Source organism: Budorcas taxicolor, chromosome 14, assembly GCF_023091745.1.
Source record: "Budorcas taxicolor isolate Tak-1 chromosome 14, Takin1.1, whole genome shotgun sequence".
Lineage (NCBI taxonomy): Eukaryota > Metazoa > Chordata > Mammalia > Artiodactyla > Bovidae > Budorcas > Budorcas taxicolor.
In genome coordinates, this window is record NC_068923.1 from 7,314,168 (window position 1) to 7,331,182 (window position 17,015).

Genomic DNA, 17,015 nt, shown 5'->3' on the forward strand with positions numbered 1-17,015 from the left:
AAGAAGGGGATGACAGAGGATGAGATGGTTGAATGGCATTACTGATACAATGGATGTGAACTTGGATAAGCTCTGGGAGATGGTGAGTGACAGGGAGGACTTGCATGGTGCAGTCTATGGGGTTGCAAAGAGTCAGACATAACTGGGGGACTGAACAACAACGATGATGATGATGCATAATGAGGTCACTGAAATTTAAAAATAAGTCTCAAAGTCAAGATTTCATGGGAGTAAGTGCTTGATTCAAGGGGTACTTTTTCATCATTAACAACTTCCATTTTGTATTGATAGCCACCCTGTTACTTTCAGGGAGTTACCATATTTGGAATATAAATTTTTATATTTCAGGAAATTTTGAACTTTTCTCCACCAGGGGAAAAATAAGTGTTTATTAAAATTGGTATGACCTTGAAGAATGTCATTTTAATAAGCTACATTGCACTATTGCTATATAGCTTAACTCCTTTAAATAAAACACATTAATATACTTTAGGTAAGGTATAATTCTAATAACAGGTTAACTGAGATCTGGAGATTAAAACAAAATCTCTAGATAAAATCACAACAAATTTGAAAATTTTCACACTTTATGCATCATCTCTTCATATATATTTTCTTTTTTATTTATTATGCAGTTTAGAGGATAGCCACAAATATACTCTGCTATATTATTTTTTGACCTCAAATATGCAGAGGACACCACCATCATGGCAGAAAGTGAAGAGAAAAAGTGAAAAAAAAATTAAGTGAAAGAGATGAGTGAAAAAAACGAGTTTAAAACTCAACATTCAAAAACTGAAGATCACAACATCCAATCTCATCATTTCCTGGCAAATAGATGGGGAAACAATGGAAACCATGACAGACTTTATTTTCTTGGGCTCCAGAATCACGGCAGATGATGACTGCAGCCATGAAATAAAAGATGCCTGCTCCTTGGAAGAAAAGCTATGACAAACCATATTAAAAAAGCAGAGACATTACTTTGCTGACACAGGTTCATCTAGTCAAAGTGATGGTTTTTCCAGTAGTCATGGATGTCAGAGTTGGACTATAAAGAAAGCTGATCATTGAAGAATTGATGCTTTTGAACCATGGTGTTGGAGAATACTCTTGAGAGTCCCTTGGACTGCAAGGAGATCAAACCAGTCAATCCTCAAGGAAATACCTGAATAGTCATAGAAAGGACTGATACTGAAGCTGAAACTCCAATACTTTAGTCACCTAATGCAAAGAACTGACTCATTAGAAGACTCTGATGCAGGAGGGAAGAGGATGACGGAGGACGAGATGGTTGGATGGCATCACTGACTCAATGGACATGAGTTTGAGCAAGCTCCGGGTATTGGTGAAGGACAGAAAAGCTTGGTGTGCTGCGGCACATGGGTTCGCAAAGAGTCGGGCACGACTGAGGATCTGAACTGAACTGAACTGATGTTCTTTCTCTTGTCACTCCTACTGTTATTTTTGCTCTTTTCCTCATCAATAATAGAAAAGAAGATCTTTTGGAGGTAAGGGAAGTTTTGTTTTTTTTTTTCCTATTGTAAATTAGATTGCAAACTCCAGTCTTTTGTACTAAGAAAGAGTCTCAGTGATGCTTTTCAAAGTTCACTTGTGTTGCAATTTCTAATGCAAATTCTAATGTTGAGGTTTTTTTTTCCTGTATCTCACTTAGTGCGGGTGCCTCAGAAACAGGATGTGACCATGATTCTACTAACTGCAAACCATCCCAAGTACTTCTGGTAAGTTTTAGATTAGTTAAAAGTAATCACAAGGGAAATTCATCTCCTCACATCTTCTACCTGGAGAAAAAGGGATGTTTGGCCTTGGATTACAAAATGAATCAGGGAAAAGGCTAACAGAGTTTTGCCAGCAGAACTCACTGGTCATAGCAAACACCCTCTTCCAACAACACCAACACAACTCTACATATGGACATCACCAGATGGTCAATAGTGAAACCATACTGGTTGCATCTTTTGCAGCTAAAAATTGAGATTTATACAATCAGTAAAAACAAAACAGGGAGCTGACTGTGGCTCAGATCATGAGCTCCTTATCGCAAAATTCAGACTTCACTTGAAGAAAGTAGGGAAAAAACCACTAGGCCATTCAGTTATGACCTAAATCAAATCCCTTATGATTATACAATGGACGTGACAAATAGATTCAAGGGATTAGATCTGATAGAATGACTGAAGAACTGAGGACAAAGCTTTGCAACTTTGTACAGTAGGCAGTGATCAAAACCATCCCCAAGAAAAAGAAATGCAAAAAGGCAAAATGGTTATCTGATGAGGCCTTACTAATAGCTGAGAATGTTGCAGAATCCAGTACTTGAGAAACCAAGCACCACACTCACAGAGTTGGAGAACTCAGGTTTATTACTCCTGTGGGCCTAGAGGAGTTAACAATCTAAGCTCTGAGCCCCCAAACAAAGGGGTTACAGACTTTTTTATGCACAGACAGGCATGGTTAAGTGGGTTTGCATTTTGCAGGGGCTAGGGCGATTGCAAAGAACAGGACAAGAGTGAATGAGATAAGCTCCAGTTCCTAGTATTGTGAGTCTCCACTTTCTGAGACCTTAAGTCATCTTGAATGTGCAAGGAGCAAGCTGGATTTCAGAGGCAGAAGGTGCAGGAAGTTATGTAAAATTGTAACTTTTCCTCTTCATTCCCACCTCTTGATGCTTTTATCACTCATTGCAGAAAGCATCATCTCATGTTTTGGTTGGACATTCAGAGCTCCCCATTGTTTAGGGGGCTATATTGAGCTATTACCATTTGTAACTTTATGGACTCAATCTGAGAGGTTATGAATTGCTAATTACATTGAAAATACAAGGGTCAAACAAGAGCTCTGCAAAGAGGATGAAGAGAGGGCCTGTTAAAGGGAGAAGCCACGGTGCCCAGTTCCAGATACTGCTCTAATTACCCCAGGAATTAGCTAGCTCCTCTCTCCTTTTTATGATTTGGTCCTTTAGTTTTGGGCCATCCCTGACTATTTCTGATTGGTTTACAAAAAGACAACATTCTTCATTTAAGAAGAGACAGAGTCCTCTCTTTTCAGCTGTCAGTAGGTCTGATGCTGCTGCTGCTAAGTCGCTGCAGTGTCTGACCCTGTTCAATCCCATAAACTGCAGCCCACCAGGCTTTGCCATTCCTGGGATTCTCCAGGCAAGAGTACTGGAGTGGGTTGCCATTGCCTTCTCTTCTCAGTAGGTCTAGCCCTCTCCTATTCTGTAAAACCACCTCAGCCAGGGAGTCTAGTTGGTCTCGTAATGAAAAGCACAGCAATAATACTGATTAGGGATAGAGGCCTGGGTTGAAAATTAAAATCCATTGAGCGCTGAAGAATTGATGCTTTTGAACGGTGGTGTTGGAGAAGACTCGAGAGTCCCTTGGACTGCAAGGAGATCCAATCAGTCCATTCTGAAGGAGATCAGCCCTGGGATTTCTTTGGAAGGAATGATGCTAAAGCTGAAACTCTAGTACTTTGGCCACCTCATGTGAAGAGCTGACTCATTGGAAAAGACTTTGATGCTTTGAGGGATAGGGGATAGGAGGAGAAGGGGATGACCAAGGATGAGATGGCTGGATGGCATCACTGACTCAATGGACGTGAGTCTGAGTGAACTTCGGGAGTTGGTGATGGACAGGGAGGCCTGGCGTGCTGCGATTCATGGGGTCGCAAAGAGTTGGACACGACTGAGTGACTGAACTGAACTGAACTGAATACTTCAATAACCGGATCCTCAATCTTCCACTGTGCTTGACCAGCCAGATGCAGGAATGTAGCTGGAGCAAGGCTGAAGAATCCTCAAGCCTCTGCCAAGCATTGACTAGTCAGCTTTTGGAGTGAGTAGAATAGGGCTCAGCATCCTTCGTGGGTGAGGACCCTTGTCTTTGGAACTGGACCTTGAGGAGGTTGTTGGAGTCCCTGCTTTCCAGGTGTCCTCACCACAGGAAGCCTCTGCTTTCTTGATTCTGGTGTGGTGGATCAAAGGGATGACATCATAATTTTAACAGCAGTAGGGGTTTCCAGGATGACCGTCTGAGGGCCTGTTCAAACTGGCTGAAGAAGTTCCTTCTTTTAATCTTTAACCCATATCTCATCTCCTGGCAGATATGAATGAACTCAATTACCCAAAGGAAAGGGAGTCCTTTTAAAAGTTTCTCGGTTGTCATTACCATCTGGACAGCAAAAGAGACACAGGTGTATAGAACAGTCTTTTGGACTCTGTGGGAGAGGGAGAGGGTGGGATGATTTGGGAGAATGGCATTGAAACATGTATAATAACATATAAGAAATGAATGGCCAATCTAGTTTTGATGCAGGGTGCAGGATACTTGGGGCTCGTGTAGTGGGATGACACGAAGGGATGGTGTGGGGGAAGATGAGAGGGGGGTTCGGGATTGGGAACACGTGTACACCCGTGGCGGATTCATGTTGATGTGAGGCAAAACCAATACAATATTGTGAAGTAAAATAATAATAATAATAATAATGATAATAATAATAATAAAGGTTTCTCGGGAGATATGGCAGAACACTTTTCCAGGTCCTGGAGATGGACATCTCCAGGTCAGCTAGTTGTTTGTGGTCTCCCCTGAGCATTTCTATTACTGGGCATCATCTCCTATATACGATCTCAAAGGAAGAATAGCTTGAGGACCTCAGGGTGCATTTACGGAGGGAGAGGAGAGTGCACAGAATGATAAGGCAGCTTCTTCTAGCATTGTCTGGGTGTTGCTTGGGGGATATTCTTGTTGTACTACTACTTGGAGAAACAAACTTAACACAAAAATTAAAGATAAATAGTCCAAAGGTTAAAAGAAGTAGGAAAGCTGCTGAGGGGCTAGCCAGGAGAACCAGGTCCAGACCTTGATTCATGACATTAGTGTTTCTCTAGGTATGAGAAGATGTAAGAATTTGGACTCATAAAAATCTTTACCTGAAAACATCTGACTATCTGAAAGCATGTTTTCTGGGTTTTTCCCAGAGCACAGAGTGCCTTATTTTTTGTTTCCTCCCTGAATTCCTTTCAAGGGGATGTTGAAGGTCAGCGTCTTGTAATAGTCATGATTTACTCTTTGTAGAGGCAGCTGTCAAGGGCCAACTTCTAGTCAGCAGGGCCTCTTCATAATCATATTTTACCATGTTTTGGGGGCATTTGATGGTCATTGTGTCCATGAAGACTCATTCCCAGGTCTAGCAAAGATTCCATTGAGAGGCCACTCAATGTATTGTCACTAGACCAGCCCTTGTAAGTAGCAAAAGTTTCTGGACTATACCTGTCTTATTAGCCTCTTGGTCCAAGAAAATATTTCCTCTTGTTATTTCTTCTCATATCTAGAGTTACATTATTACAATTATTGATCTCATATGGAACTGCATATCAGCATTTGATCACAGGCTCAGTCACGCATTTGGTAAGGTAAGAAATAATCTTCTGAAGCAAGCTATATAGAAAATAATATAGCTAGCAGTTATTAGTAAAGTCACAATCAAGAATTCAAGTTAAGAACTTTCATTAGGTATAGCCTGGTATACCTCAGGTCACCTGATTCAGTTAAATGATTATAGCCAACTGTTAATCTCCTGGTTGTACATCATGGAGCATCTGACCTTTATCCAAAGACTGGCTACTGAGATAAGCTCTAGAAAACCTTACAGTGTCCTTTTAAATAATTTAATTAAAACTTTTAGCAATAGAACATGATAAGGAACTATCTCAGAAATGAGTCTTAGTAAGCACAGACTTTTAACTAACAAAATTAGAACTTAATATTCAGTGAAACATTTTTTTTTTTCTTTTTTGGAGAACTCATTTTGAGGGCATTAACACTCTAGCCAGGTAAAGCTTTAACCCATCAAATAAAAAAGGTATGTCAGGGAGCTGGGAAAAGCCAAGTAACCATCTTGGATTTCACATAGCCCTGGGACTTTGATTTTCAGCTGTTGCTTATCCATTTTTAATTTCTTGATTTAGGAGCAGACTATTGCCATGTTTTAAGGACATCAGGATATCTAAAGTTCACCTGTGAAGGGTTATTTTTTTGTTGTTTTTGAAGCAGAATGAACTTTGTCTACATGTACTGTAACATTAAATAATGTTTATTTACTTTGTCAAAGAAACAAAAAGATTTTAAAAACAGATATAAATCACTTAAAGACAAATAAACTCATAATCTGTTATCAAAAGCTGAATTTTAATAAAACTTTGTTCTCTAAATAGAGAGAAGACCAAATTCCAGTCTAGTACTAGCTTACTGTTAATAACAAAATTTATCTGTTTAATCTTAGAAAGACTTTTCTATAAATCTTGAAGAACTATGCCTTTATTTTTCTAAAGGCATAAGAGTAAGACCATAGAAGGCATGTTTAAAATCTGATTTTACTGCAATTGACAAAGAACCCTGTCATAACACTTTAATATAATAACTAGAATTCTAGTTGCCCATATTTTATCAGGGCATATCAGATCTATATGAATTTTATATAATTTTAAGATATCTATATTAGTAACATCAACCATATAGTACAATCTGAAAAGATTTATCATCCCTTCAACAGTATTTCTTATGCAATTTAACATGCCCAATGAACCCAGGTAGCTTAACAGCTCTTTGGGCTGTCTTGGGGGCCCTCTGAAGTATCCCAAAGTTAGCTAGAAGTCAAGTTATTTAGGAAGCTTTGTCAATAAATATCAAAAGGGTTTATAACAGTCAAGTAGGATCATATAAGTCACTGTGAAATAATAGTTATTCACTTAGCCAAAGTTAACAAAAGATTTTAAAGGTAAATATAGAACAGATCAATTAAGAGGTAAAGAAACTTAAATCTATTATTCAGTTCAGTTCAGTTGAGTTGAGTTCAGTCACTCAGTCATGTCTGACTCTTTGCGACCCCATGAATCGCAGCACACCAGGCCTCCCTGTCCATCACCAACTCCCAGAGTTTACTCAAACTCATGTCCATCGAGTTTGATGCCATCCAGCCATCTCATCCTCTGTCGTCCCCTTCTCATCCTGCCCCTACTCCCTCCCAGCATCAGAGTCTTTTCCAATGAGTCAACTGTTCACATGAGGTGGCCAAAGTAGTGGAGTTTCAGCTTTAACATCAGTCCTTCTAATGAACACTCAGGACTGATCTCCTCTAGAGTGGACTGGTTGGATCTTCTTGCAGTCCAAGGGACTCTCAAGAGTCTTCTCCAGTACCACAGTTAAAAAGCATCAATTCTTCAGTGTTCAGCTTTCTTCACAGTCCAACACTCACATTCATACATGACCACTGGAAAAACCATAGCCTTGACTAGATGGACCTTAAATATCTGAAGAAAGTATGTCCTCTTAACAGAGGAAAAGGCCAAATTTGTTTTGCACAAGCTTACTTTAAACTCATTTAGGTAAATTTAATTAAATCTATTTTTTAAACTTAGTCCTAACTATGCACAAAATTTTTTAGGGTTCACTTTCCACAAACCTTTTAATCACTTTCTATAAAAGCCACCTGTAAGTCAGACCTACTTTCTTTTCCCTTTATGAAATATATTTTTATTTTTTATATCTTCTTTATTAAAATCATACATCTTACTTCCTTATTAGATTAGCAGACAAACATTAATACTAACTATTTAATATTGAATGTTTCCCAGTTTAAACGAATCTGAAATTTATTTAGGTTAATTTTTCTTATATTTAGAACTGTTTCATTTGTAAGCACTTACTTTTCTTTAGGCTAATTATATTAGAATGCATTTACAACTTCAACAATATTATCAGGAAAAAAAAAAAAAAAAGACATACACTGAGACATACATAAATCCAGACAGACAGAGATCTTATAGTTTTCTGTTTGAGACTTAAAATATCCCTTTGACTACCCCCCCCCCCTTTTTTTTCTTTGCTTGAAGTTCTAACGTGCTCAAGGCTGAGGTTTCAGGCAAAGTGGGCTGTGTATTTCAAGGATACAAAAAGAGTAAACTTTAAGCTTTTTCCTAGGCAGAACCTTTTAACAAGCTCGTTGTTTTTAATTGTATATGCAGAAAGAATTGACTTTGGAGTTTCCAAAGGAGTTGGGGTGAGTGTGGGGATTCTCTCACTCTGTTCAATCAGTAATCACGTACTCACAATCATTCAGAGGTTTCCTTAACTGTTGCTCTCTTCCTGGGAGCCCCAAGGAGGTTATCATTCACCATGCCTCCCTTCTCCTGAGTTCCCATTTCTTCCTATCTGATGCTCCCTTCTGAGAGCCCAAGGAGGTGATCTGTCTCCTCTTCTACCCGTTGGGGTAGGTTCCTGCCTGGAGACTGGCCCTGGAGCCTTACCTTATCCTGTGGCTGTGACTGGTGAGTTGGTCCTTTCCTCCAATGAGTGCAGTCAGGGCTCAGCTGTCCAGAGAGTCGGAAAACCGGTCTGAAAGAGAACCCATAGTACCATCAGGTGGCATGCCTTCTCGTTTGTCTTGGGTTTTTTGGGGGGTACCTTTGCTCCAGCCTGGTCGAGCCGTCAGTCCAGTGGCTCAAGGGGCCTGCACGGTTGGAATCACACTGGGGCCTCCAGAAATGTTGCAGAAACCAGTACTTGAGAAACCAATCAACACACTTGGAGAGCTGGAGAACTCAGGTTTATTACTCCTGGAGGCCCAGAGAAGTTAACACTCTAAGCTCTGAGTCCCAAACAAAAGAGTTACAGAGTTTTTTTCTTCTTCTTCTTCTTCTTTTTTTTTTAATACACGGACAGGGTTTGTGGGTTTGCAGGGGCTAGGGCGATTGCAAAGAGCAGGACAAGGGTGAGTGAGATAAGCTCCAGTTCCTAGTATTGTGAGTCCCCACTTTCTGAGACCTACATGATCTAGACTTTGCAAGGAGCAAGCTGGGTTACAGAAGCAGAATGTGCAGGAGGTTATGTAAAATATTAACTTTTCCTCTTCAAGAAAAGAAGAGAAACTAAAGACAAATGACAAAATGAAAGATATACCCATCTGAATGCACAGTTCCAAATATAGCAAGGAGAGATGAAAAAGCCTTTCTCAGTGATCAATGCAAAGAAATAGAGGAAAACAAGAGAATGGGAAAGACTAGAGATCTCTTCAAGAAAAATTTTTTTTAATTTTTATTTTTACTTTATTTTACTTTACAATACTGTATCGGTTTTGCCATACATTGACATGAATCCACCACGGGTGTACATGTGTTCCCAAAAATGATGACCCAGAGAGATGTTATGGGGAGGGAGGTGGGAGGGGGGTTCTTCAAGAAAATTAAAGATACCAAGGGAACCTTTCATGCAAAGATGGGCACAGTAAGGACAGAAATAGTATGGACCTAACAAAAGCAGATTTTATTAGGAAGAGGAGGCAGGAACACACAGAATTACTATGCAAAAAAGATCTTAATGACCCATATAAACACAATGGTGTGATCACTCACCTAGAGAGGGACATCGTGAAGTGCAAAGTCAAGCGGGCCTTAGGAAGCATCACTATGAACAAAGCTAGTGGAGGTGATGGAATTCCAGCTGAGCTTTTTCAAATCCTAAAAGATGATGCTGTGAAAGTGCTACACTCAATATGCCATCAAATTTGGAAAAGTCAACAGTGGCCACAGGACTGAAAAAGGTCAGTTTTCATTCCAATCTGAAAGAAAGGCAAAGTCAAAGAATACTCAAACTACTGCACAATTGCACTCATTTCGCATGCTAGAAGAGTAGCGCTCAAAATCCTTCAAGCTAGGCTCCAGCAGTATCTGAACTGAGAACTTCCAGATGTGTAAGCTGGATTTAGAAAAGACAGAGAAACCAGACATGAAATTTCCAACATCTGCTGGAGCATAGAAAAAGCAAGAGAGTTCTAGAAAAAATATTAGTTCTGCTTCATTGACTATGGTAAAGCCTTTGACTGTGTGACTCACAACAAACTGTGGAAAAATATTAAAGATATGGGAATACCAGACCACCTTACCTACCACCTGAGAAACCTTTATGTAGGTCAAAAAGCAATAGTTAGAACCATACATGCAACAATGGACTGGTTCAAAATTGGGAATGAAATATGTCAAGTCTGTATATTATCATGCTGTCTATTTAGGTTATATCCTGAGTATATCATGAGAAATGCCAGGCTGGATGAAGCAGAAGCTGGAATCAAGATTGTCAGGAGAAATACCAATAACCACAGTTATGTAGATTACACGCAGATTACACCACCCTTATGATCGAAAGTGAAGAGGAACTAAAGAACTTATTGATGAAGGTCAAGAAGAAGAGTGAAACACCTGGGTTAAAACTCAAGATTCAAAAAACTAAAATCATGGCTTCTGGTCCCATCACCTCATGGCAAATAGATGGGGAAACAGTGGAAACACTGACAGAATTTATTTCCTTGAGCTCCAAAATCACTGCTGATGGTGACTGCAGCCATGAAATTAAAAGGCACTTGCTCCTTGGAAGAAAAGTCATGACAAACCTAGAGAGAGCATTAATAAGTGGAGACATTACTTTGCTGACTAAGGTCCACATCGTCAAAGCTATGGTTTTTCCAGTAGTCATGTATGGACACGAGAGTAGGACCATTAAGAAGGCTGAGCGCCAAAGAAATGATGCTTTTGTACTGTGGTGCTGGAAGAGACTCTAGAGTCCCTTGGACAACAAGGATTTCAAACCAGTCATTCTTAAAGAAAATCAGCCTTGAATATTCATTGGAAGGACAGATATTGAAGTTGATGCTCCAATACTTTACCACCTGCTGTGAAGAGCTGACTCATTAGAAAAGACCTTGATTGTGGGAAAGATTGAAGGCAGGAGGATAAGGGGACAACAGAAGATGAGATGGTCATATGGCATCACCGACTCATTGGACATGAGTATGAGGAAGCTTTGAGAGGTGATGAAAGACAGGGAAGTCCATGGCATGCTGCAGTCCATGGGGTTGCAAAGAATCAGACATGACTGAGAGGCTGAGCAACTGTCTCTTCTAGTTACGTCATATCTTGGAAGAATAACTATTTGCACACTTGCACATGGTTTAAAGTTGGATTCAAGAAAATTTTCTCAAGCTTTTTCTCTCTAAGAGCATTGAGTTTATATATATGAAATATCTTCCAGGTGAACAATGAGGTATAAATAATATATGGAACTTATACATTGAAATTATGTTTAATTATATATTGATTTATGTGACTGCAAGGAAAGCATTATTTTAATTATCTTGGTATCTATACTATTACTGTGAAACAAGAAGTTGAGGACATATCTAAATTTTTCTGAAGAAGTCATACTTTTGAAAACAGTCTGCTCAAGTGTGAAAACACTAATGACAGAGAATTTCTAAGCATCTTTAAAAAGGAAAACAAAAGTAAAAAATAATGCTTTAAAAGTTACAAGAACCAATACAATATTATAAAGTAGTTAACCTCCAATTAAAATAAATAAATTTATATTTTGAAAAAGTCACAAGAATAAAATGGCCTGGGATTAAAAATAAGTAAATGACATAGAGGGCTTCTCAGGTGGTTCTAGTGGTAAAGAACCTGCCAGCCAATGAAAGAGACATGGGTTCAATCCCTGAGTTGAAAAGATACTCTGGAGAAGGGCATGGAAACCTTCTTCAGTATTCTTGCCTGGAGAATCCCATGGACAGAGGAGCCTGGTGGATTATGGTCTTTAGTTTTCAAAGAGTCAGACACAACTGAAGTGACTTAGCACCCACACATATGACATTTGAAGGAATTTAAAAGTAAAGAGAGACAATCTGAGCTTTTAATGGGTGGTAGAAAGAACTGGATATGATTCTAAAAACTTAAATCTGTAATTAACAGCATCTCCAGTAATGCAGTTTAGATTAATGCAATAATGAGAGCCATGTAAGAAACCATTAACTATACATTTTGCTATATGAAAACACATATTTTAAGAAGTTATATATGCCTCAGGTAAAACAGTGATATGGCATAAATAATAATCAAATTCACAATTAAAATGCAAATGAAGTAAATACAAAGAAAGGTGTTGACAGACTAGCACAAAATATTTAAATATATGAATGTTAAAAATACCACAAACAAAAGTCATATATATATATATGCACATATGCCACATACATATATACATGTCTCTGACATGCAAATTTCATAGAGGAAATATTTTTAATATATTACCAGCTTTGATGCTCAATTCAAACCGGAATTTTAAAAATTCTAAAACAGAGATCAGTTATTATATGTTCATAATTTTAGACACACACCCAGACACATAACATGGTCATTGTGTGTGTGTCTGTCCGTTTAAAAGTAATATAACAATCTTTCAAATTAAGTAGTTTAGGATTGATGGAATTATTTACATTTTGGTTATGTTTTCTCCAATGTTTCTCCAATAAAATCTGAGTACTTTTATAGTTCAAGTGAAGTGAAATGAAGTCAAGTCGCTCAGTCGTTTCCAACTCTTTGCAACACTGTGGAGTGTAGCCCACCAAGCTCCTCAGTCCATGGGATTCTCTAGGCAAGAATACTGGAGTGGGTTGCCATTTTCTTCTCCAGGGGATCTTCCCGACACAGGGATTGAACCCATGTCTCCCTTTATAGTTCAAAGAAAACTGCAAATAGATGACTTTCTTTCTAAATCATAAGCCATTAACTGACTTACAGTTAAACATGAAGAATTTATATTAGTAAAGCTATAATGAATGTAAAGCAATTATCTTTAAAGGTTAACCTACTAACTCTTATTCTTATTCAGTTAGGATATATTGGTGTTTAGATTTGCATGCTTTGCTGTGTAAAGGACTTTTTGATGAATGTGTGTTCTCCCTAACAGTTTTAATAAAGCATATCTCATTCACAGTACCAACCAAGCCTGGAATAGCCTCTAACTTATGTAAAAATTAACCTGAGTTTTTTTCTCCTTCTTCACTTTCACAATTCTCTATTCTTGTCATTGTACATTTTTACTCCAAACTATTTTTTTTTTTTAAATCAACCAATTCAGGATGGAAAATATGCTCAGAAAGTTTTCCCACAGATACGCATTTTAATTTAGTCCTGGTATCTGAGGACTGAAAGTATCTATTAAGTGAAGCTCCAGGCAGGTGCCAGTCAAGGTGTTTTTACGCTTGATCATTATGAGTAGCTCACAGGGCAATAACAGAGATTCACTGAAAACAAAAGCCATGCTAAAATGCATGCATAACCTTGAGTGCTAGGGGCAGGCTGTGAATACAGACTCCACATTTTCCATCTCTGTATCAAAAATGCCACATTCATGTGTTACTTTTGGGGAAAAAGACCAAAGGCATTATACAAAGTTGGTGATTAACTGGTAGCCCAAGGAGACCCAGGGTAGGTACAAGACACACTGCTGCTGCTGCTGCTGCATCGCTTCAGTCATGTCCGACTCTGTGCAAGCACATAGATGGCAGCCCACAGATGGCAGCCCACCAGGCTCTGCCGTCCCTGGGATTCTCCAGGCAAGAACCCACTGGAGTGGGTTGCCATTTCCTTCTCCAATGCATGAAAGTGAAAAGTGAAAGTGAAGTCGCTCAGTCGTGTCTGACCCTTCGGGACCCCATGCACTGCAGTCTACCGGGCTCCTCCATCCATGGGATTTTCCAGGCAAGAGTACTGGAGTGGGGTGCCATTGCAGACTGCTAAATATCAGATTGATTATATTCTTTGCAGCCAAAGATGGAGAAGCTCTATACAATCAACAAAACAACACCAGGAGGTGACTGTGGCTCAGATCACGAACTCCTTATTACCAAATTCAGACTTAAATTGAAGAAAGTAAAGAAAACCACTAGACCATTCAAGTATGACCTAAACCAAATCCCTTATGATTATACAGTGGAAGTGAGAAATAGATTTAAGGGCCTAGATCTGATAGAGTGCCTGATGAATGATGGAATGAGGTTCAAGACATTGTCCAGGAGACAGGGATCAGGACCATCCCCAAGGAAGAGAAATGCAAAAAAGCAAAATGGCTGTCTGTGGAGGCCTTACAAATAGCTGTGAAAAGAAGAGAGGTGAAAAGCAAAGGAGAAAAGGAAAGATATAAGCATCTGAATGCAGAGTTCCAAAGAATAGCAAGAAGAGATAAGAAAGCCTTCCTCAGTGATCAATGCAAAGAAATAGAGGAAAACAACAGAATGGGAAAGACTAGAGATCTCTTCAAGACACTTTGAGATACCAAGGGAACATTTCATGCAAAGATGGGCTCAATAAAGGACAGAAATGGTATGAACCTAACAGAAGCAGAAGATATTAAGAAGAGGTGGCAAGAATACACAGAAGAACTGTACAAAAAAGATCTTCACGTCCCACATAATCACGATGCTGTGATCAATCACCGAGAGCCAGACATCCTGGAATGTGAAGTCAAGTGGGCCTGAGAAAGTATCACTATGAACAAAGCTAGTGGAGGTGATGGAATTCCAGTTGAGCTCTTTCAAATTCTGAAAGACGATGCTGTGAAAGTGCTGCACTCAATATGCCAGCAAATTTGGAAAACTCAGCAGTGGCCACAGGACTGGAAAAGGTCAGTTTTCATTCCAATCCCAAAGAAAGGCAATGCCAAAGAATGCTCAAACTACCACACAATTGCACTCATCTCATATGCTAGTAAAGTAATGCTTGAAATTATCCAAGCCAGGCTTCAGCAATACGTGAACCGTGAACTCCCTGATGTTCAAGCTGGTTTTAGAAAAGGCAGAAGAACCAGAGATCAAATTTCCAACATCCGCTGGATCATGGAAAAAGCAAGAGAGTTCCAGAAAAACATCTACTTTTGCTTTATTGACTATGCCAAAGCCTGTGACTGAGTGGATCACAATAAACTGTGGAAAATTCTGAAAGAGATGGGAATCCCAGACCACCTGACCTGCCTCTTGAGAAATCAGCATGCAGGTCAGGAAGCAACAGTTAGAACTGGACATGGAACAACAAACTGGTTCCAAATAGGAAAAGGAGTACGACAAGGCTGTATATCGTCACCCTGCTTATTTAACTTATATGCAGAGTACATCATGAGAAACACTGGGCTGGAAGAAGCACAAGCTGGAATCAAGATTGCCGGGAGAAATATCAATAACCTCAGATATGCAGATGACACCACCCTTATGGCAGAACGTGAAGAGGAGCTAAAAAGCTTCTTGATGAAATTTAAAGAGGAGAGTGAAAAAGTTGGCTTAAAGCTCAACATTCAGAAATGAAGATCATGGCATCTGGTCCCATCACTTCATCGGAAATAAATGGGGAAACAGAGTCAGATTTTATGTTTTGGGGCTCCAAAATCACTGCAAATGGTGACTGCAGCCATGAAATTTAAAACACTTCCTCCTTGGAGGAACAGTTATGACCAACCTAGGTAGCATATTCAAATCAGAGACATTACTTTGCCAACAAAGGTCCGTCCAGTCAAGGGTATGGTTTTTCCAGTGGTCATGTATGGATGTGAGAGTTGGACTGTGAAGAAAGCTGAGCACCGAAGAATTGATGCTTTTCAACTATGGTGTTGGAGAAGAATCTTGAGAGTCCCTTGGACTGAACGGAAATCCAACCAGTCCATTCTGAAGGAGAACAGCCCTGGAATTTCTTTGGAGGGAATGAGGCTGAAGCTGAAACTCCAGTACTTTGGCCACCTCATGCGAAGAGTTGACTCATTGGAAAAGACTCTGATGCTGGAAGGGATCGGGGGGAGGAGGAGAAGGGGACGACAGAGGATGAGATGGCTGGATGGCATCATGGACGTGAATCTGAGTGATCTTTGGGGTTTGGTGTTGGACAGGGAGACCTGGCGTGCTGCGATTCATGGGGTTGCAAAGAGTCGGACACGACTGAGTGACTGAACTGAACTGAACTAAACTGCACAAGAGTTTGTTATCAGTTACGTATACTAATATAAAGGAAAAAGCATTTCAATAATTCAGGATGAATACACATCCTTTCCTCTTCAGATGGACCATCCTTTGGACAATTCCTTGGGCTTATTTAGCTTTTCTATGACTACCATACCATCATGACAAGAACACTTTGAGTAGTATCAATATTAATGAACTAATATGCACATTTAAGTCAACTCAAATGTCCCTTTTATGGATTTGTCTTTACATAATTTTGTCTGAAGTTAGTTTGTCACAAAGTAGTTCACAGTTTTATTCTAAGAAGCTTGAATTCCTTTTAAGTTTGTATTCAAACACTATCAGTAAGAACTAAAGACAGCAACAGATGCAAAGACTGGAGGTTGTACTTAGATAATAAAAGTATTTTGTCACATCCAAGAGGAAGTGGGAAGCAGGGCTATGAAACATAGCTAATATACTGTAAAGGAGGCTGGTGACCCAGTGACGTCATAGGACAGCTATACCCTGTGCTCTTGCTTGCTTCCTCTTCCAAGGATGTGTAGACTGACTTTACTGTCATCAGTAAATATTTAGTAGACAACCAGAAGCCAGACAGAGTGAATGTGCCTTATGAAAGTGAAAGTTCATTTCTTAATAACAGGAAAATTATTAGGAAAGTTCTTTTTAATAGCAACACCTTGTTAATGGGAGTGTTAGGACTGTTTCATTGTTTGGCAATTTGTGTGTTTTTAATTCCATACTCAGTCTATTTGGTCTAGTATAGTGACATTTAGATTACATGGCAAGGGAAAGAGACTACTATTCAGGAAAATAATCGAATAAGGAGATTAAATAACATATTAAAAAAGGTCTTCTGATATCAGCACCTGTTTATAAATGAACTAAAATCAAAGTTTTTCTTTAAAATTCCATGCAGTGATTGAAAGAGACACATGTACCCCAGTGTTCATCACAGCACTGTTTATAATAGCCAGGACATGGAAACAACCTAGATGTCCATCAGCAGATGAATGGATGAGAAAGCTGTGGTACATATACACAATGGAGTATTACTCAGCCATTAAAAGGATACATTTGAATCAGTTCTAATGAAATGGATGAAACTGGAGCCAATTATACAGAGTGAAGTAAGCCAGAAAGAAAAACACCAATACAGTATA